This window comes from Eschrichtius robustus, chromosome 17 (genome assembly GCF_028021215.1).
Source record: "Eschrichtius robustus isolate mEscRob2 chromosome 17, mEscRob2.pri, whole genome shotgun sequence".
Taxonomy (NCBI): Eukaryota; Metazoa; Chordata; class Mammalia; order Artiodactyla; family Eschrichtiidae; genus Eschrichtius; species Eschrichtius robustus.
The window spans coordinates 68737157-68759642 of NC_090840.1; the positions used below are offsets into that span (position 1 = coordinate 68737157).

The 22486-nt window shown below is 37.0% G+C and overlaps 1 non-coding gene across 1 annotated transcript; it reads left to right on the forward strand.

Annotated features, from left to right (window-relative positions):
* The first annotated feature begins 16551 nt into the window (after positions 1-16551).
* Positions 16552-16624, forward strand: TRNAM-CAU (transfer RNA methionine (anticodon CAU)). The gene has a single exon. It is a non-coding gene; the product is annotated as a tRNA-Met (tRNA).
* Positions 16625-22486: the final 5862 nt, after the last annotated feature.

Here is a 22486-nt window from a genome sequence, read left to right on the forward strand (position 1 = left end):
CAAAGAAGATATACAGATTGCCAACAGACACATGAAAGAATGCTCAACATCATTAATCATTAGAGAAATGCAAATCAAAACTACAATGAGATATCATCTCACACCGATCAGAATGGCCATCATCAAAAAATCTAGAAACAATCAATGCTGGAGAGGGTGTGGAGGAAAGGGAACACTCTTGCACTGTTGGTGGGAATGTAAATTGATACAGCCACTATGGAGAACGGTATGGAGGTTCCTTAAAAAACTACAAATAGAACTACCATACGACCCAGCAATCCCACTACTGGGCATATACCCTGAGAAAACCATAGTTCAAAAAGAGTCATGTACCAAAATGTTCATTGCAGCTCTATTTACAATAGCCAGGACATGGAAGCAACCTAAATGTCCATCGACAGATGAATGGATAAAGAAGATGTGGCACATATATACAATGGAATATTACTCAGCCATAAAAAGAAATGAAATGGAGGTATTTGTAATGAGGTGGATGGAGTTAGAGTCTGTCATACAGAGTGAAGTTAAGTCAGAAAGAGAAAAAGAAATACAGTATGCTAACACATATATACGGAATCTAAGGAAAAAAAAAAAAAAAAAAAAAGGCCATGAAGAACCTAGTGGCAAGACGGGAATAAAGACACAGACCTACTAGAGAATGGACTTGAGGATATGGGGAGGGGGTGGGGTGAGATGTGACAGGGTAAGAGAGTGTCATGGACATATATACACTACCAAATGTAAAATAGATAGCTAGTGGGAAGCAGCCACATAGCACAGGGAGATCAGCTCGGTGCTTTGTGACCACCTAGAGGGGTGGGATGGGGAGGGTGGGAGGGAGGGAGATGCAAGAGGGAAGAGATATGGGAACATATTGTATGTGTATAACTGATTCACTTTGTTATAAAGCAGAAGCTAACACACCATTGTAAGGCAATTATACTTCAATAAAGATGTTTTAAAAATAAAAATAAAAAAAAAAAAAAAAAAAAAAAAGAACCGCCATGCTCCCTGAACATTACTAAGAATGATGAAAAAAAAGCAGGGGGTGCTGACTGCTTGCCGAAAAGTTCCCGGGTTGTTTTTAAAACAGTTTGCCTGAACCAGGGAATCGGGCAGACAAGGGTTATCATTCATGGACTGTCCTTTAAAGCCAAGAATAGTGCAAGTTCTATGTTTGTATCTTCTTATTTAATTGTGTGTTCACGATTACATTTTAGCACAGCTGTTGCTTTATAAATGAAGAAACTGGAATTCAGAAAGTTCAGTAAATTGGCAAAAGTCACAGAGCTAATGAGTGCCAGTCAGGTCTAGAGCGTTGCAGAATCTATTTCCCAATATATCAACTTCTTGGCTGAAATTCAGGAGTTCCCACTTAGAAGGTTCTAAGGCCTTTTACATGGGATAAAGGGTATCAAACACAACTTCTCTCTTTTCAACTTTCAATAATTGTGGAATTGAAGTAAGCTTAAACTTTGTCTTTCAGTTTCTTCATAAGAAGAATTAGACTTACTAATAACTGTGTCTTTGATACTCAAATTTTTATTTCATTTATCTAAAAAGAATTAGTTATAGGCCTGTTAGGTGCCAGGCACTAAGTCCAACGCTGGAATATCAGAGCTTAGTGCAACTGATGTGACCTGTGCCCTCAGCAAACATAAATTTTAGTAAAACACTTCTCAAACTTTAGTGTCAATAAAAAATATCAGAGACTAACCTCGCATAATCATGATTCTGAAAGTCTGCATGATGTCCAGGAGTGTGCATTTTAATAAGTCTTCCAGGTGATCTTTATGCAGAGAGGGGTCCTCAGAGCAATCCTGGGAGAGATAAACTTTAAATAAAACCCAGATTACGATGTGTAATTACAAATTGTGTTAAGTACATTGGAGGAACAGAACAAGATAATATGAAAGAGAAGAAAATAGACATTGAACTTAGACCAGGGATCAGAGCAGGGAACTGACTGTCATCAGAGAGGGTTGGAATTAGCCAGGTGGGGTCAAAATCAGGGAAAGAATGTAAGCAGAACAGCCAAGGGTGATAAGATTATTGCAGATACTCTACAAAAATCTGGTTTGCTTCTCTGAAGATATAACTGCTCTCTCTGATATACGCAAAGAAATTAAGCTTTGCACAGTGAGGAAGCTGCCATTTCCACCAGTATCAGAATAACGAAGGATTAAGTTGTCCAACATACACCATAGACTAGGTATGTGCTTGCTTACATCCTTGAATGAGGCCACAGCTCTAGAATCTTACTTCAGGTTTTCCAGAAAATTTTGAATGATATCAAAAGGCAAGATCACTTACTGTAACCCACCAAACTCAATCCATTCTGATTCTTTTGATATGTTGGGGAACGTTCCTGATAACTACTTCCTGAGAGAGGAGTCTGGCTGATCTCAAGTTTCTATTCTAAAGCATCGAAGAGGCCATAAGCCAAATGCTTAAGCACCCAGGTGTGGGGTGAGCTCTTAGACTCTCAAACAAGTAAGATTGTGTGGACCTCATGAATATGATCATTTTGTGCAGCCTGGCGTGGCAGGGGGAGTTCTACGCTCTGTGGAAGACCCATCTCTACAATATAATCAGTTCCTCTGAGGCTCCAGCCGGGCTGTGTGACCACACAGTGGAGATGTTGTCAGAGGCCTCAGTTGGCTCACTATGCATGTGGGCTCTGCTCACCCCTAATATAGTGTTCATTGTATCATGATAGTACCATCTGGCTGAAAGCATCATTTGTAGAGCAGAGAAATGATGGGCCTTCGTAGATAAGCCTCCTCAGTAGGCTCAGGGCAGATTTTGAATTTAGACATGAGGGAGAAACAGGTAACCAGATTACAGGTCATTCAGTTCTTCCCCATGCCAAGAAAAAAAAAAATACAAAAAAAAGCAAATACTTTATTTTCTTTTCTTCATTCTTTCCTTCCTTCTTTTTAGGCTTCACTTTAGGAAACTTTCCTTAAGACTAGAACACCTACTATGTGCTAGGTGTTCTGCTGGCCATGGGAAAGTGGAAATGTAGACTCCCAGCCCAAGTTGCCCTCACAATCTAGTAGGTGAAACAGATGTTTAAACAATTAATTGCTTTAAAATCATTTAAATGTAATAATAGAATTGTTATAGCTCAAATTTAAGAAGTATTTACTATGGGTCAAGCATTATTTACAATGTTTTACAAGAATTGACTTATTTAATGCTCATGTAGTCCTAAAAGTTCATCACTATGGATACCTCTATTTTGCAGAATAGGAAACGGAAGTATAACAGGGAAAGAAAATTGAGTACATATTGAAACCCAGACAGTTTGATTCTAGAGCCAGTATTTGATCCATTTTGGTGTCCTACTGATCAAATATAAACAGAATATAGAGGGAACACTGAGGAGGAAGTTATTCATGCTGCGGGGGTCAGTGAAGGCTTCAAAGAGTAGGCTCAGATCATCTGAGCATTGAGGTTGTGGTGGGGAAATACAGGGTGGTGTCACAAAGATTAATAAGTTACCCTTCTTGAGTTTAAAAAACTTATAATAGAGTGAGGGAGACAAACTTCAAAAAAAGAAAACTATATTATGTGTGTTCAAGGCCTCAGAACAGAAGACACTGTAGAAAGACATTTCCTCCCAGGACCTCCTTTAATTATGGAGGAAAATCTTTAAGCCCCCGCTCCTCCCCATCTGCTTTCCACCCTCCATGTCCCCACCCCTCGCCCCTGCCCCAAGCTTTCCCCTTAGTTTTTATCAACCAGGGTTGTCCACATGGCAGTCACCAAACTGATCGCTGATTTAATCAATTAGATTACCCATGATTGAATTAGAATGATCATGATTCAATTCAGCTCCTGAGAAAGTGATACAACTCACCTCTCTGAGTGCCAGGGAGAATAGCTATGTGATCAGTATTGGCTATCTGCCAGCAGGGAAGAAGACAGGGTGTAAATCTATTTGGTAACCAATGGTTCTGTCACACTGAAACTCTGATATGGGTAAAACAGTCTTGTAAAGAGGTGTATGACCTATTGTAAAAATGGGTACTGATGCTGAAAATCACTGGGAAACTCCTGCACGGTTTTGAGAGTTTTATTTACTATATAGTTCACAGGATAAAAGGATGAATGAAAGGGAATTGCTAAGTGAAGGGGGCAATAATTATAAAAATGACAATAAAATATATACGCTAATATTTATATAGTGCTGATCTTGTGCCACACTTAAAGCTTTATATAGGTCACACAGGACTTCCCTGGTAGTCCAGTGGTTAAGTCTCCACTCTTCCAATGCAGGGAGTGTGGGTTCGATCCCTGGTCAGGGAACTAAGATGCCACATGCTGCATGGTGCAGCCAAAAATCTAAAAAAACAAACAAAAAAATACATGTATACACACATATACATTCTGTGTGTGTGTGTAGTATTTATAATATATGTGTTACTTTAGTTAATCCATGCCATTCCTATGAGCTGGGTAATGTTATTATCCCACTCTACAGATCAGCAGACCTAAGCACAGTGAGATTAAACTGGCCCAAAGTCACACTGCATGCAAGAAGTAGCACCTATATTAGAACAGTTGGCCATTATGCTACATGATACCACTGAGAATCATGCCAATGCCTATTTTTATTTTTTTAATTAAAAAAAATAATATCCAGTTTTTATTTTATTTTTCTTTTTTGGCCATGCTGTGTGGCATGCGGGATCTTAGTTCCCCAACCTGGGGTGGAATCTGTGCCCCCTGCAGTGGAAACGGGGAGTCCCAACCACTGGACCACCTGGGAATTCCCCCACTGCCTATTTTTAAACAATATATAAAGAGCCAAAGACTCCAGTCATTTAATAAATAAAGCTAAATTCATTCTATTTTTAGTCAAATTCCATTTACATACTCTTACAAAGTTTGCCAAGCAGATTTGCTGAAAAAAGAAAGATATGTAAAGATTTTGTCTAAAATAAGGTTCAACACCAAGTCTAGGGGACTACATTTCAGAGCTTATTCATTCCTTGATAGTTCTTTATAATTTTACCTAAGACCAAGATGCAACCCAGGAGAAAGGATTCTTTACTCCTATTTTGACTCTGAGAAGGGGTGGAGGGCAAATGGGCAGGAATAGCTTTAGAATGTGGGGAGATAGTCTTAGAGACACATCTATAACCTGATGTTCTTATGGGGAAGTTAAATCAAAACAGATCTGTCCAGTTCTCTGCCCGATGTGTCACACTCGGTGGTCCTTTAGGGTTTATTTTGGACGCTAAGATATGTCATTAACTGATCCAGTCACCTGTCCCCTCATAGTCAGTATTTGTAACTTAAATAGGTATTAAGAGAATGGGAACATTACACGTGGACATTTTTTTAGTTTATGAAAAACTGAACGCATATTTTTTAGAATAAATAATATAAAAAGAGATATGAACAAATGGTAATCATTTAAAATTTCAGATGGTGTGATTATGAATGATATTTATTTTTCAATGTTTTATATTTTATCTAATGTGCTAAGTTGATACTAACAAAGACAAATTCACATTTGTAGAAATAGCTATCAGTTGGAGAGAATTTATAGGTGGCTCTTTCCAGGTGCTGTGCTTTAAATGTCTTATCTCATCTGAAAGAATGGTGTTGACATGACACAGCTTCCCAGTGTTTTATCTTCTGTTCTCTTATCTTTATTTACTTAAAGCCTCCTCTCCCCTGTACTCCCATTCCTACCCAGACTTAACCAACAGTGAAGGTACTTCTCTCTTTTCGTATTAGAAATATATAATTGTAATTACACAAAGAAGCCTGACTGTGTTACTACATATATATTCCTATAATAATGCCTCTGAGGAACCAGAGTCTGAAAGCCACAGAAGAGAAACATTATTAGTTGAATTTGAGGCAGCAGGCTTAAGCTGGTCCTAGATCTCATATTCAGTGTCCCCTGCCATCTCTGATTACTTGGCCCTAGGATTTGAAATCTGGAAGTTTCCATCCTAGGCGAATGGTTAGAAGAGGAAAGACCACAGATGCCCTTGGAACTGTTTCATAAACATAGGCAGGGGCCTCCAAGTGAGGGCTAAATAGTAACAAGCTGCTAAGGAAGGCAATAGAAATCCTCCAAGGATTGTAATTGGTGATAATCAGATATTTAGTGTTACCTGTGTATGTGTGTGTGTGTGTGTGTGTGTGTGTGTGTGTGTTGGGGGGGGTGATAACCATTACCAAATTATATTATATTTGTACATGTATCTAAACCTTCAAAATGATCCTAGGATTTATAATTTTTTTCCACCATAGTTAAAGTGAAGAAACTAAGGATAATGAAAGAGTATACACACACACACACACACACACACACACACACACACACTTCTCTTTGTTCTTCTGATTATAAAAGCTCTACTCAAAGCGTGTAATAAAAATTTTGTAGTCCTTTTTTATTATTATTTATTATACCCCACAGCATTTTTTAAATCTATACAACTTATTCTATGCCATGCATTGATTTAGTCACTGACTTGACTCTAATCACACAGTCTAGAAATGGCAGATCTAAGAACTAGAAATATACTTGTGATCATAAATCCTATGTTTTTTTTCATATGCTACAACAACTTTCAGTCTGATTCTCCCCATCCCCACTCCTCAAAATGGTACAGACTTACTTAATTCCAGTATGTTGAACTGTGGGCCCGTTGACCAGGATGTTTCCATATGACTTATTGGGCTGGCCAAAAGGTTCTTTCGTTTTTTTCCATAAGATGGCTCTAGTAGCACTTAGTTGTCTTAAACTTCATTCGAAACAATTTTGTGAGATTGTGTGTGACAGATGTCATATCAGTGTGCATTTAAAAAAAGACACCAAAATTGGTGAATCTTTGTGTAGCCATTTTAATATCAAAGATGGAAGAAAAAAGCAATATTTTCGGCATATTATGCTTTATTATTTCAAGAAAGGTAAAAATGCAACCAAAATGCAAAGAAAGATTTGTGCAGTGTATGGAGAAGGTGCTGTGACTGATCGAACACGTCAAAAGTGGTTTGTGAAGTTTCGTGCTGGAAATTTCTCGCTAGACGATGCTCCACGGTCGGGTAGACCAGTTGAAGTTGACAGCGATCAAATCGAGAGATGAATTGAGAACAGTCAACGTTATACCACGCGGGAGATAGCCGACATACTCAGAATATCCAAATCAAGTGTGGAAAATCATTTGCACCAGCTTGGTTATGTTCATTGCTTTGATGTTTGGGTTCCATATAAGTTAAGTGAAAAAAACCTTCTTGACTGTATTTCTGCATGCGATTCTCTACTTAAACGTAATGAAAAGGTTCCGTTTTTAAAACCAGTTGTGACGGGCAATGAAAAGTGGATGCTGTACAATAATGTGGAATGGAAGAGATCGTGGGGCAAACGAAATGAACCGCCACCAACCACAGCAAAGGCCGGTCTTCATCCGAAGAAGGTGATGTTGTGAAGGTGAGATTGGAAGGGAGTCCTCTATTATGAGCTCCTTTCGGAAAACCAAACGATTAATTCCAACAAGTACTGCTCCCAATTAGGCCAAATGAAAGCAGCACTCGATGAAAAGTGTCCGGAATTAGTCAACAGAAAATGCATAATCTTCCATCAGGATAACGCAAGACCACATGTTTCTTTGATGACCAGGTAAAAACTGTTACAGCTTGGCTGGGAAGTTCTGATTCATCTGCTGTACTCACCAGACATTGCACCTTTGGATTTCCATTTATTTAGGTCTTTACAAAATTCTTTTAATGGAAAAAATTTCAATTCCCTGGAAGACTGTAAAAGGCACCTGGAACAGTTCTTTGCTCAAAAAGATAAAAAGTTTTGGGAAGATGAAATTGTGAAGTTGCCTGAAAAATGGCAGAAGGTAGTGGAATAAAAGGGTGAATATGTTGTTCAATAAGGTTCTTGGTGAAAATGAAAAATGTTTCTTTTATTTTTACTTAAAAACTGAAGGCACTTTTTGGCCAGCCCAATGTATAACATGCTTCATAAAATTGCTAATATGACAATGAGAATTTACTAGGTATTTGGATACCATGATTTGTGATTGTACCTCAGGTTATTAATCAGCCTTGTAAAAACTAGATATTTTCCAGGCTTACCAGACTGTCTATACTTTTTTAGTTTCCTTTTTTTTTTTTTTTTCTCTCTCTTGGAGCTACTCAAGTAATAAAAGTCAATGAAAACTACGATCTTCTCATTCTCCTAGCACAGATTGGAATTCTGATGAGTAGTTAAGAGCTCTTTAGATTGGATTTAACTGGTAAATATCTGAGTAAAAATCAAACAATTGATAAAAGAGCGAATATACCTATAGGTCCTCTTCAACCTTCATTGTTTGTTCTTCCCTCACCCTATTTGGTAATGATGATCTCTCTTGAAGAAGTAAGGTCATTCATCACTTAGTCTGCATTTTTGTGGTTACCAACTGTTTTGGGTTCCTGGATCCAATTCCAACGTGTGTGTGTGTGTGTGTGTGTGTGTGTGTGTAGGCTTTCATACACTGACAAGCATCTCTCAGACACCAGCAGTGTTCAAGAATTCAACTCAATTTTGACACTGTCTACCTGGAGATGGCATCAGGTTCCATGGTTTTAGTTTTTATATTAAAATTATTTTTGACCTCCTTCTTCTCTCTTCCTTAGAGTACATCCTATATATCATACCAGCCTTAAACATTCTAAAGCATGACTCCTATTATGTTGTGTCTACACTGTGGTGGCTTCCAATGCTATTAGAATAAAAACAATAACAATAATTAGAATAATAAGGCATATCCAGTACATTTTCAAGGTCTCAGCAAGAAGCAGAATAAGGGACTTTAATGAAATGACTTCTTTTAAAATATGGACAAGATTAGGAGAAAAATGAGGAATGTTGAGGCAACTGGAGACTAGCATCAAGGGAAGCTGCCTGAGCAGGGCAAGAAATTATGTTATCTTGGTGATATCTGGAGCCATGGAGAAGCTCCTGACCTACAGAGGCTATTGTCATGGAAGGGCAGAGTCACTTCCTAAATAAGGAAGGAGCAGAAAAATATACCGTGGCTTGTACCTTTTCCCACTTTCAGATCTCCTGCCAGGGCCTTCCATTGACCAAGCCCAACCCAAAGCCAGAGAGTGTGGAAACCAAGGTGATGCAGACCACAGAAGCCAGCCTCCATGGGAACAGAGCAAGGCAGAGAAGGGCAGTTAAAGGACCTGGAGAGTAGGCTAGTGGAAAGTCGATGTCAAACAACCAGAATATGTAGCATGTAATGTGCTAAAAAAATTACATTTTTATCTTTTCTAATTCCATCAGCATTCTTGAAAGTTATTATCATCTTTAGACTACAGTTTGAGAAACTAAGACTCATATTGGCCAAATAATTTGTATAGATTCTGGTCTCTGGAAATTGGCAAAGTCAGGATCCAAATTGAGGTATATCTAATTCAAAAATCAAAGTTGTTAATAAATTGAACCCTAACATTTTTGGCCTTATATTCAGGGATTCAAGTGCCTTTCCCAATCTCTTACTTGAATTCACTTCTTAAGCCAGCCTGAGTCAGTGTTGCCTGAGTTCCACTATCTCTCCTGATTGGAAAGCCCTGCCTTCTTTCCAGTGATCAAATACATTCATCTCCATCTCTCCAAGCCCAACTCGGATTATTCCCTCTTTTTGAAACCTTCCCAGAGTGCACCAGCTTTCCCCCCAAATCCTGAACTCCTTAGATTTCTCATTTAGCACTCACCCTAATGCTGCCTTGTAATGCTGTTGAACTGATGGCTCACCAACAGATAAGACAAATAGAACCCAGATAGGGCAAAGAAATGGATAATGATAACATGTCTGGTAGGCAGTAGAGATGGATTTCAAACCAAGGTCTTCTTAATTGCACGATCAGAAGTTTTTTCATGACATAATTGTAATTGCAGAGTTATTCTGTTAACATTTCACCTAGTCATCTGATATGTAAAAGATCCAAGTCATTTTTTGAATGAAAGTTATAGAAGAGTTAGGAAATTAGCACTCACTGGGAGACTTTGAAAGTTTGTGACCAGTGGAGTAACATGAAAGGAAATATGACATAATTTAGAATGTATCTCAAACCCGGATACTTCACACTTTCCAATCAAGAGGTACCTGAAGCTCTGTCTCTGTTTGGCTGACACTTTCTAGGTCTTTTTTTCTAAAAGTTGAGAATCATGCGGTCCTTATTAGGGGATATTTGAACTGGTCTCTCTCCAGTTTTCCAGGCCTGCAAAGCATTTCTTGTACCTTCTGTGATGAAGCAGCCATGAATGTAAGTGTAAGCTTCAGAATTTTTGAAAAGAGCAAATTCATTACTGCATTTCTAATGAGCCTTGAAAATTGAAGACACCAGTTTCTTTCTTCCATATCCTATTTGGTCTGCTTCAGATATATACAAGACAAGTAGACATCATCTTAACAGTCATTCAGTTCAACAGTGGAAAACCAACAGTGTGGCATTTTAGAGGCTAAGTTGTTATTATTGTTCCACATAAGATCTGGGCATTAAAAAGTCTCTAAGTCCTGTCTCAAAGGCTCTTGTCAACATAGCAAAAAAGATTTTGAACAAGTAAAGAACTTTAGGGAGCTTTTGGAAATACTCATTTAAAAGGTTCCATTTTTCAGGACAGATTTACTGCACCCTATTGACGGGAAAAAATGGCTTTGTCCTTCTAAACATTTCCAGCTTGACAAAATGATTTTTAAATTAAGGTCAGACACAAGATAACAAGTTTCTTTCTTTCTTCATTTCTTCTTCAATTCTTGCTTTCATTCTCATTACAAAGAAAATTGAAAATCTCATGGACTTACTGAAAAAAATAAGAAAAGGAAATATGTAAATATACGGCTAAGGAAATTTTATATATAGCATACGACAAATTCAGTTGTTTTCAGTAAAAAGGAGATTCCTGGTTTCATGGATTAATCTCTGCTTCATGCCAGTTTTTCCAGGAATAAATTAACTGGTAATAGTAATAACAGTGATGATCACAATTTCTATCTATGAGGTGTCTACTGGGTTTCAGACATTGTGTTATATACATGTATCATTTACCTTAATCATAGCATCTATCCAGTAATGTAAGCATTGCCATTCCATTGTCCATATGAAGAAATGTGAGGCTCAAAAAGATTAAGTAGCTTGTCCAAGATCACTTATTTAAAAAAATAACAACAAAAGAAATGACAGATAGAGACTTCCCTGGTGTTCCAGTGGTTAAGACTCCATGCTTCCACTGCAGGGGGCCCGGAGTTGGATCTCTGGCCATGGAACTAAGGTCCCCACATGCCTCGGGGGCGTGGCCAAACAAAAAAAAAGTTAAAAAAAAATTGACAGATAGGATTTAAACCCAGCTCTTTGTAACTAACATCTCATGCTCCTAAGTCTCATGTATACTTCCTAATATGACTATAAAGTGCTGTACTAGATATCATTGAGAATATATGTGTGTATATAAAAAATATAAATATAATTTATGTAATAATTTATTACATATACTTCCTTACTCTCAAATATCATGTAATGGATATGCCAAAATAAGTGACTAATAACAGCGTATATCTAGAAAGAATGGAATGTATGATATATCCTCCCAAGTAGTATGACAGCTCACAGAAGAGTAAACTCAATGTAGGCTGAAGAAACGAAGATGACTTCACGAAGAAAGCAAGGTTTGAACTGGCTTCTGTTGGATGCATATGCCTTGAACAGGAACAAAAGGAAGGTTGTTTGTTTGTTTGTGGCAGGGGTCAGGAAGCAGGGATAGGACAGAGCATGACACAATCATGAAATCAAGAGTAAGAATAATGGAGAAAGGAGGATGGTGAGTAAAGAGATAACCCTGACACTCCATTTGTGCAGTAATAATAATGGCTATCATTAAATATGTGTCAGATGATGTACTAGTTGTCATATATTCAATATAACATTTAAGTATTAAATAAGTATTATTTGCCTATCTTTACTATGAGAAAGTGAGGCACGGAGGTTAAAGTAACCTGCTCAAGGTACACTGTAGGTGATAAAGCCAGAATGAAGCTGAAGTCTTTTGACTTACAAACTTGGATTCTTAACTACTCTATGTTATTTTCTGTCAGGATATATGGTCTGGGATGTTGTGATATTTACTCAGAGATGAAGAGTTATCTCTAAGATTGAGTTTAAAGTGAGTATAATATAGAGAAGAAGAGAGAAAAGATATCCTTTGTTTCTTCTAATTAGCAAACATTATTGAGTGCCTAAGTACAAGGCAGGGCAGTAGGTGAAAGTCCAGGAAAATTGAGGCAGGGTCTATGACCTCAAAGAGGTTGTAATCTCTTGTTGCAGGTGAGACCTAGAGACTGATAACTAGCATACAAAGTATTACATGATATATATCTTTGAAGAGGTAAAAATAGACAAAAGAAAAATAAGAAGAGATCTTTCCCAAGTAATGGAAGCAAATCAGAGACTTCATGGAGGTGATGGAATCAGATATGCTTAGGATTCTTACAGGATAGAGAGAATTGGCAATCGGCATGGATTACACAGAGGTAATCCAGTGTGAACTCAGAAACAGGGAACAATTTGACTAGTGCACAAATACGTACAGGGTGGTAATGGGAATGAAGATGGGAAAGTTGATGAGATCGGATTGTGGAGTCTTGATGTTAACATAATAGTTCAGACTTTGCTTTGTAAACAGTGGGGAGTCATTGAAGACTAAATGAGCTGGAAATATAAAGTCTGCAAATGAAGAGAGTTTTCTGTCTTTTCAATCCTTGCCTGGCATATATTTGCTCTTAATAAATATTTGATGAAAGAATCAATGCACTGCCATCACATAGTCAAGGCTATGTTTTAGGAAGGCAGCAATGTATAAAATGAGTTATAACAGGGAAAGACTAGAGAAAGGGAAACTGTTGTGTTTCAATCAGGAAAGAAAATGTGGGAATTTCAACTAGGCTTCTGGCAGTGGAAATAGAATTCAGAGGAAAGACATGAGCATCACCATTAATGAAGCATGGTCAACACGTGCTGACTCACAGGATATATGGAGAAAACTGAAAAAGGGGTTAGACATGGAACTCGAACTTTGAACCTAATGAGAAAATAAGATACTTAACAGAAATAGTTGATTCAGGAGTTGGAGTTGATTTGTTCATATACTGAAAGAATATTTTTGAGGGACTGTTGTGTGCCAGGAACTTTTCTAAGGCATTTGATATACATCGGATACAAAACAGATGAAATCCCTGCTCTCCTTGTGTTTACATTCTATAACAGGTGGGAAGACAGTAGAATATAAAAAATAAACAGTAATTGAATTATTTAGTATATTAAGTGTTATGAAAAAAATAGAGCATGATAATGGGATTTGGGGTGCAGTGGCAGGGAATAGTCATTTTAATCAAAGTAGTAAGGGTAGGCATTAAGTTAAGGGGATATTTGAGGAAAGAATTGGGGAGGTAAATGAGCTAGATGTCTGAGATCTGGGAAAGAGAGACATTAGAAGTCATTTGCTTTAAGATGACAATAGATGGAGTGTGAGAGGATAAGAAAAAAGAACATCTCTCTCTTCTATCTGAAGACTGAGGGTAGCACTTTGGGGAACATCTACATTTAATGGCTGAAAAATGCCAGCATAATTATGAAGGAACAAAGGGGAAAAAAAACCTTTATACTCATTTAGAGATGAACATACTATACTATTTTATCTGATTTAAAACATCTCCCTGCCTAGAAATTAAGCCCAAGTATTTACAGCTCTGTTCAAAATAATCCAGTTTCTCCTTAAGCCTAAGAGGAACACCTGGTTGTCTTACATGATGAGCCTTCTATGAACCTTTCAATTCTCATATAACAGAAAAAGCCAGAGGATGAAACACCAGTTGTAAATATAATTTGGAAATGAATCTTTCAATTTTGCTCTATAATTTCTTACACCTACCAATACATCCGTCATGGAACTTGGCACATAGAAGATTCTCAGTGCATGTCAGTTGAAGTAAAATTAAGCTAGTCAATGTCTGATTTAGGGGGGAAGTGTTGATGATAAGCCTGTGTTACTACTATTTAGCAGAACAGACTTGAGTGATGCGATACCGGCTTTGACTTAGGGACTCAATCCCGTGTGGACACCATCTGCTGATACAAGGACTGGAATGACCTTCCCATACAGAGCAGAGTCCCTGGAAGGTCATGGGGTTCAGGTCTTCCTCTAGGCATTTGAAATCTGAAACATCAAAGCTAGCGATTATTCTCTTTCATTAGAGCGGATGCTAAAACTCCTTATACACTTAAGACAATATTTTATATTGAACCAAGCAAGCCTCTCTTGATGAAATTGAAGTTTACTTTCAACTACTCTTATTGTGTGTTCGAGTATGTAAGAGATTCTAACATTTACATACTTTTTGACTACAAACCTATCAATTTGTTCTCCGAAGAAACCAGCCTCTGCTTTTACACTGCAGTTAATGAAATGCTGCACTTTCAGGACATATTCATTTACAATAGACTTAAACTTTAATTTTTAAAATTTGATTTTCAAGAATTCTATAGCTAGATGTATATACTTCAGATTTGGTTTCTTAGAAATTTTCCCTCTTGATTCTTTTGCAGGCGAGCCAAAGACAGCAATAGAATCTGGGTTCTATATAAAATGAAGAGGAAAAAAAAAAAAAACTGCTCTTGATTTTTTTTTTACTGAGATTTGAAAGATTTCACCAATGTTTTCTCTATTCAGATAAGGGAGCCAAAGGCTATGATAACAGCCTGTCTGGATTAGAAGGTTGATTGTTTGTACTCTTGTTTAGTTTCCTTCCTTAATGTGGACCAGGATGTCAGGGGTCTTCTGTGAGAGCAGCTGAGGAGAGCAGAGGCATGGGGTGGGACCTGGGGAAGACTGACTGTGACATATGTGTGGCAGCAGTGGGGGATAGGGAGGGAGACAGAGATCAAAGAATCATCCAGAGCTCCTCAGCCTTCCACAGCAGAAAAGCCTTTGGCAACCCTTTGATGTCCAGTGTACCCTCTGCCCCCAGTCAGAAGCATGTCTAGGGACCTGAGTGAGAAGTGGATTCGGGCAGGGCCATTTTATAGGTCGGTGAGGCAGATAGCATCTTGCCAGTACCTTCTAAAAAGGACGTACGTGCAGAAAAAGTTGCTATGATTCCTGACCTACAGGAGCTTACACTCTGGTTCAGTAGATACAACCTTGAGCGTCTTGACCAATCAACTTTGCCAGTTTCCTCCACAAACAACAGAAACATTTGATGTGTCATTGTTGTGATTTTTATCCTTAACACGACAGTTTACTAAATCTGTTATTCTCAGGAATAAAAAAGCACCACTGTCATCATTTTTTCTGGTAGGGTATCCATCCCCCGTCATGTTCCTTTATTGACCCTCTTCTCCTTCCCTGTGATCCATTTCTGGTGTTTCATATTTTGTATTCAAAGTGGGTGTGAGTTTTATACAATGTTATGTGTATATATATATATATATATATATATATATTTTTTTTTTTTTCTTTCAGCTAACAAAATAATTGTCTTACCTGCCCTCTGGACAGCATAGGCTTTGGCAACCTTAAATTCAGAGCTCTTGAAAGGATGATTATGAGTAAATATCACTGACAATATGGAACTGATAAAAATGACAGCTGGGGTAGCTGCTGATTAAAAGGCAAACAATCGATGCTCTATTTTCTAAAGTGAAACAGTAATATTGAAGATGTGTGGATATGCAAATTAAATAACTAATATATGGTTTCCTCTAAATCAATGTCCTTCTTCCATAAAGTTAACTTCACATTGTGCTTACATCTAACACACAGATGGCCCTACAGAGAAGTTAAAAATAAATAAACTCCCTTCCTCATTCCACCCAGGTCTACCAGCCCGTTTTTCTTTGTTCTGGCTTCCTAGATTTGTACCTAGTCATTCTTTTACCTACTCGGACTGGAAACTGTTTCTCTTTTCATCTTAACTAGTCATCAGGGAAAGCAGAGAAGATCTGCAGGGAAAAATCATCCAAAACTACTAGGAGCTTTAGAAGGTTACAGAAATTACCTTATGTGACCTGCCTGGAATGGCATGGCTGTTCAACCAGGTCTTCAAGAAAATGCTATCGTTTGTTTCCAAATAAAGGACATAATTGAGCTATATTCTTCTCAATTAAGTTATATTAAATATCAGGACAGTAAGCAACATTTTGCAACCCACCCTCCTCCAAAAAATGTTCCTGCCATTTCCTTAGTCCTTTCCTGGATCTTTAAGGGCAAGAAGCTTAATATAAGGGAAAGGTCATATAAAAACACTAGTTAACTTTATCTTAGTGTATTGCATCTCTACACTAGAAAGTTCCACCTGTACAGTTAAAGCAACTTCAATTCTGAAAGACAATTCGAGCCAATCAATGGAATATACTTTGAAAACAATAAAAGACGTTTGATTCTAGTATTCTACCGGTTTTCCATCTTCAAAGGAAAACGTTGTCTGTTTGTGTCAGGAGAGGAGTGTTCACAGGGGACAGCACCTCTAACCTGCCTCCTTAGCGCAGTAGGCAGCGTGTCAGTCTCATAATCTGAAGGTCCTGAGTTCGAACCTCAGAGGAGGCAGTTCTATTTTGCCTCCCTCTTCTTCCTAAGAGAATTTTCAGAATAATTTTCTTTCAGTGATTTTACATTCCTCTTAGTAACTTTACTTTCTTTTACTAATATTAGTTAATAACATTTAAAATGAAAATGAAGAGGTGGCCAATATCAAAGAATAAGCCAATGGAAAGTTACAATTATAATATTACTAGATTTCAAAATTCATGTCATATTTCATCAAAGACATTGTTTCAGATAGGAAGTGCTCCAAGGATAGAGATTATAAAATATGAACTGGACATAAAACTAAATATATTGTATAGGAAAAACTGGTTGTAAACTAAGATAAACATACTTTTTTTTTTTTTTTAATTGTCTTTGTAGGAAAAGCCTATGGACGGAGTGCACTCCTTTTGACACCAGGAAGGGTGCTAGTGGTTAAGAAATGTGTGTGGGTATTTTAACAGGATGCTTTGAACCTTAGGGAACATATACTGACCCAAAAAAAAAAAAAAAAAAAATCTGTGTGTATGTGTGTTCATGGGTGTTTGAGGGAGTGGGAGAGCAGGCAGGGACCTGGTAGGGTTCAATGTGCATTCAGTTTCAAACACAGAAACTGGGCCAAGAGGCCAGTATGCTTAGATATACATTAGGATTAGTATAAGCAATCACTCTCAGGCTTTTAAGAAATGGAGCCGTCTTTAAAATGGAACATTGGGCAATCTGTAAAAATAATCAAAGAAATGTGGAAAGGCTTCCTTTTTATCCCAACACTTTCAACCAATCACCAAGCATCCTTTTTGCCCCAATTATTCTGGTTTGAAGAGAAACAGAATGGGTTGAAGAGAAATGGAGTGTTCTGGAAAAAATGTGAATGGCGTCTGAGGATGAGGAGGTGAAATTAATTAATCATATTTTTTTTTCTTAAAAAAGTGATTAAGGTAGAGGTCCATCTCAATAGTGGTCATAGTTTGAGGTATATTTAAAGAGCCCTCATATGATGACAGTGAATTTACAAAATAAAAGGAAATTGAGTGTTTAAACATTTTATGTCAAGGAAGATCGAGGCACCAAGACAATAACATTAAAAAACAATGCAACAGAAAAAACAATCATAGTAGAGGACCCTGAAATTGCCCCTTGTATTTCCTGGGAAAAATAACATGTGGGGCCTGACTTCGAAAGCCAGCAGAGAACAGATGCATCAAAGTCTGGGTTACATTACACTAATCTCTTAAGGGTCTTTTATCTAATCTCTTTCTGGCTATTGCTAAGTGCCAGGGATATGATTGCCACTATATAAATATCAGAGATTATCTAAACTTCTCAGGAGAAATCCATCTAATAGACATCAAAACCAGTCTAGGCATTGTGTGTCCTTAGTCTTCCTTTGGCAGAAACAGACAAAGGCAAATCAAACCTGTCCTTCACAAAGGACCCGTAATTCAACAACTTCTAAATATTTTCATGTTACTTTTACTTCCTGCATCTATAATAGCATTTTTGAATGTTAGATCCTCTAAAAGCAAAGAGCAGTAGAGAGTTAATATTTATTAACTCCTGAGTTAAATAGTCATGCAAATTAGCCCTAATCTATATGCCTAGTCACAAGACCAAAAAAAACCAAACAAACCAAAAAAAACAGTCAAGATATGAAGCCGAGAAGTGAGACTGTAGTAAACATCACAGTGACCTGCATTTCAAAATGTTCTGTCTTGAGGCAGTAGGTTAACAATTTGCTTAAGCACATCATAGGCTCTGGAGTTCAACACACATGGGTCTGAAGACCATCTCTGCCATGTGATAGTGGTAAGATCCATCTCAAGGTATTAATAACTTTGAGTCTCTAAGTTTCCTTAATCTATAAAATACAGAAAATACAAATCTCGCAGGGATGTTGTGAAAACTAGAGAAGGCCACTTATATAAAATGCTTGGCACTCAATAAACACTCAATAAAGAGCAGATGTTTTGCTCTCATTACTTGTGATCAGTAAAAGAAACAAAAGACTTAGGAAAGATGAAGAAAATGGGCTTTTGTCAAAGAAAGGAACACTGTCTGCACCTCTAAGGAAAATCTAGGGGGCAAAAGTGCTGAATCAGACATACTACAGGAATAAAGGGGCAGATTTATTTTCAGACCTTGTCTTTACCACTCTGAGTCCCAGCTTCCCGTTGCTCCTTTGTAAGACATCGGCAAACGGAGACCTACGAATCTGTTTTGATGTGATTCTCTCATAAAAGATAAAAGATATCGATTCTCTCCTGATAAAAGGTGCCCTCCTCTCTTCATCTTTCTATCTTAATGTCTAACAAAATGCATGAAAAATAGAAGTTACTCATATTTGATCAGCTTCATTCAGACAGACACTACAATACATCTAGTGCTACTTCTTGTTCAATGATCATTAGGAATTTTGGCTTTTCGAAGTGTGTATGTATGTGTGTGTATTTAATTATCTTTTTTCCCTTTAACTCAGTATAGATTGAATTAATACACGGGATCCCTAATAGGCTGTGTGATCGACCATTGTGATTTTATTTTTCTGGATATACATAGTAGGACCAAAAGTTAGATTGACTTTTGTTGTATATCTCAAAGAGTTAACTGAGAAATTAAATTGCTTATGATTTGACCCTGAAATTTGCTTATATTTGCACTGTGACTGCTCTTCCACTAACCCATTATAATGTTTCGTTAGCATCTTGCCTAATGTGTGCACTTGTCTTTCTTTCCCCACACAGTTGCAAAATGACAGAAGGTAGGGTTATTTTACACATTTGTTCAGTACCAACTCAGTCAAAGATCCTTATTGAACTGCAAAACCTTAGCTTCCTGCCTGAGTCCTTCACACTTCCGTTTCTCTTAGCTTAGTCCCCCATTCCCCATTCTTACCAGCATTTCTATTGAGTAAGGAGAACAAAGACTCAACTTTATTGACATTTCTCCTCCTGTGGTTTTCTGGTACAGAGAAAAAGAAGCATCAAAAGGAAAGCATATTTATGTGCAGGAACCCAAATTGGCCCAAATTGACCCTCTAGTTTTCTGGATGCTTGACTGTTGTATTCAGGAAACAATAAACCCCAAGTTCCTTGAAAAGAGTACCATTATACACTTGTCAGTATTTTCTGAAACAGAATTTACTAGAAGTGGGTGTTGGATCAAATGATATGCACACTTGTAGTTTAAGAGAATATAGCCAGATTTATTTTCCAAAACTTACAGAAATTTTTACTCATCACTACTCTTGAGAGTGTGTGAATGTTGCTTTCCTCGCTGCCCTAATCTCATGGGCATTGGGTGTTAACAAAATCTTACATTTTTATCAATCTGAAGGGATAAAAGTTGTATTTTATTGTTGCTTTTATTTTCATTTTCCTGAATATCAGTTTTCCTTGTGCTGTACATTGTTCATACTAACTTGAAGAAACTACTTATATCTTAAGATTATTAGTCACTTTTTTGTGTACGTGTAGCAAATGTTTTTCCCAGTTGGTGATTGTTCTTTTAATTTGATTAAGTTGCCTTTTTCCATTCAAAGGTTTTTTTGTTTCATTGTTTTCTAATTTCATCTGGTATTTTATTTTTCCATTATAGCTTTTTGTTTCCATCTTCCTTACTTAGCTTCCCTTTACCCCTAAGGATATATACACCCCTAACTTAATTTTTTTTTTCTTTTAATTCTTTTATTTTTACGGTGGGAACTTTTGTCTTAAATTTATATTCATCTATGGGCACACAGTTTGAGTTACATTTATTTTCTTCCAATAAATAATGATTACCTCAATACCAATTGCTAGTAAATTCATAATTTCCCCACTGACTTGTAGACTAGTTGTTTCATTTATTGAGTTCTCCTACACATGGGAATTTTTTTCTGGCTTTTGAATTCAGTTCCTTGATTTAAGTGTCTGTGCCTAAGCAAGTGCTTTATTATTTTGAATATAGTAGCTTTACATTGTTTCAATAAACAGTAAACCATTTCACCATATTACCATTATTGTTTTAAGACTTTTAAACAATTCTTGTATATTTTTCTTCCACATGGACTTCTCAATCAGTTTATCAAATTCTAAAAATAATTGCAGCACTTTTTTTTTGTTATTTTAAGAGGCTGGAAACAATATAAGTGTCTATAAGTAGGAAAATAGTTGAATAATTCACTGCTTCCAAATTATGGAATAAATTTAGATCATCCAAATTATGGAATACTATATAGCTATCAAAGAGAATGAGGTAGACCAAGTGTTAACAGAAGTCAACACATATATGTGCAGCAAAGGTGTCAAGTATAATAAATATAGGAAATTATAAGATAAAATATTTAATGCAATTCCATATTTGTAAGAAAAACAACAATCCCTCCTCCTACACGTGCATGTATATTTGAATAAGCAAATTAAAAAAATATGGAGTGATACAATATTTTTGGTAATGACTTTCAGGGATGTGGGCTTATTTCTGTGTGAACTAATAAGCTTACTTTAGATGCTTTAGATTCCCTCATTCATGTATTACTTATATAATTAAAACATTCAAATGTCTGAAATTGAAATTAGTATTCTTGCTATATGCAAGAAAGCGAACAACAGCAAGAAAAAAAGAGTTAAACCTCCACTGACCCTTTTATATTGTTATACACTGCAGAATCTGTATTCGGTAGTAAGCCTCTCATCATGAGGTAATTTATCCAGCTGTCTCCTGTAGCATGCAACGCACAATGTTTTTCTCCCAATTTATGTGCAAATCTCAAATAGCATATAAATCCAGATCAAAGTATCTTCAGATATCTTATAGACCAAGTTTCCCAGTGCATAGATGAAGTATGTAAAATGTTAAATACTTTGGCCAAGTGTAACATGTAATGTGCCCAGACAGAAATAAATCAGCTTTATGAATAAAACTTCAGGTGGTATACCTTGACGGGTTCTGCTCACCTCTTGATATTACAAGTTTCTAGGATTTGCAATTTCAACATTTAAATACCTATGGAGTTCTTTTACTTAAGATCTTATAATGACCACAAAGAATTCTTTATGGATGACTGAACTCCACATAGAAATAAAGAAAACCACATACAGTCAAATTTGCTATCAAGTAACCAATAAGCTGGATGAAGCCCACAGGTGGCTTTGTTCCCCTGAAGGAAATTTTTATAAAATTTAAAATAATTGAAAATATATTTGGAAATCATGATATTTTTCTTATTACTCTTGAAAAATCAGAATATCTGAGGAAACTGGATTTACTTTTTGGTACAGTAACTAATGGTCTTGTGGGAGGATTATTTGGAAATCTCAAGCGTTATCTGCTAATGAAATCTAGCAATTAAACTTACCACTTCCTCCTTGGTTGTTAACAGCTGGACAATCAATTATATCCTGTGATTGGATTCACCATAAATAAGCGGCCTTTGGTCATTATAAACAACAGGCTCCAATTCTATACAAAATATAAACCTGACCCCAAGCTAAGAAATTGAAAGTTAAGTTGTCAGTGACTTAAGTGCTGAAGTCCCCCACATTGCCTAACATGATCCTCTCAGAAGTTTCTGTTCTCGGATGCAAACCAGGAGTCATGTGCTGATTTATCAGGAAGCAAGCCATATCAGCAAGACCTGACCTTGGAGACCACACAAGGGTGGGACTGAGACTTTACTGAAATGAGGAGTATCCCTATTATAGCAAGTGTCCCCTTAGCTAAAATAGTATAGTGCCTTTTGGTTAAGAACTAGGGGAATCTATTCTTTTACTTTGGGCAAACATACATAGAACACATATGTGGAGAGCTAGGGAAGCATGTAGGAAAGTGGAGCTCCTGTTTATATTCAATACAAACTCCCCCAATGGAGAGCTCACTACCTCTCAGGGCAGCCCTTTCCCTCCC